The following is a 1,123-nucleotide window of genomic DNA, read 5'->3' on the forward strand; positions in this document are numbered from 1 at the left end:
ACTCTTAGCGGTGGATCACTCGGCTCGTGCGTCGATGAAGAACGCAGCTAGCTGCGAGAATTAATGTGAATTGCAGGACACATTGATCATCGACACTTTGAACGCACTTTGCGGCCCCGGGTTCGTCCCGGGGCTACGCCTGTCTGAGGGTCGCTTGACCATCAATCGCACTTGCCTTGCCATCGTGTGAGGTGAGAGCGCGGCTGGGGTGTCGCAGAGGCCTAGTCCTCTTTGTCCCCCTAAGTGCAGACCTAGAGTTTCTCCTCCCAATGGAGAGTTTGACCCGTGCCGTTTGGGAATGTTATGTTCGGCGTCTCCTCAGGGAACGTCGGCACCGCTTAGAGGCCAGCTTTTTCCAGCACGGCTGTCGTTGGGTTGCAAAAACGATTGACCGCGTCGGTGTTGGGACTGTTGAGCCTCGCCCTAGGCAGGGTTGTCTCTCTGAGTGTTGGATAGAGAGAGAGAGAGAGCATACAGAGAGAAGACGTTGGCAGTTCAAGAGGTGAGGTCGTCGTCTTTGGCTGCAGTTTTGTTGGTTTGGAGCGGGGAACAGCTTGATGTAGTGACGCGGGCCCCTTGATGTGCTGTGTGCTGGCTTTTTTGCGTGCGTTTGGTAGGTGGCAGTTTGCTAAGATAACCCTTGCGGTGCTCCTTTGTGTTGCGCTGGACCCTGATGTCCTTCCACACATTTGACCCGTTTTGGCTCTAAGCACTCTTGCTGACTTGCTGAGCGTGCGCCTAAGTCAGTCCCGTATGTCTTGACCCCTGTCGCTGCAGGCCTGCTTTTCATCCAAAAACACTCCTCTCAAGCATATAGATGCTGCCCAGCCATTGCTTCTGGCCTTTTCCTCTGAATGCTACGTGTTTCCCTCGTTCTCTTTTCTTTTTATTCTCGCTAAATCGGGGACTCTGGAGCAGTGTGAGCCGAGCCCGGGGTCTCCAGCGTACACACTTGACCAGGCATGCCTGCATGCTGCATGCACACGCACACTATCGTCGCCCGCTCGGACTAACCTCGCCGGCGGGGCTGGTTTTGTGAGGACGTGGTGGTGGTGGTGGTGCTTTCTTGTTTGCTTGCTGTGGCTTGTTGTTGTTACGCTTGGAGATAATGCCGGCCGGCGCC

The 1,123-nt window shown here is 55.3% G+C and overlaps 1 non-coding gene across 1 annotated transcript in view; it reads left to right on the top strand.

Annotated features, from left to right (window-relative positions):
* The window catches only part of LOC147080789 (5.8S ribosomal RNA), a 154-nt gene extending 1 nt beyond the window's left edge, over window positions 1-153 (top strand). The window contains exon 1 of the ribosomal RNA XR_015077056.1: window positions 1-153. This exon is cut by the window's left edge and continues 1 nt beyond it. This is a non-coding gene — a ribosomal RNA (5.8S ribosomal RNA).
* The last annotated feature ends 970 nt before the right edge of the window (window positions 154-1,123 follow it).

The sequence above is a fragment of the Somniosus microcephalus genome, unplaced genomic scaffold (assembly GCF_052327205.1).
Source record: "Somniosus microcephalus isolate GS21.2 unplaced genomic scaffold, FLI_Smic_1.0 scaffold1175, whole genome shotgun sequence".
Taxonomy (NCBI): domain Eukaryota; kingdom Metazoa; phylum Chordata; class Chondrichthyes; order Squaliformes; family Somniosidae; genus Somniosus; species Somniosus microcephalus.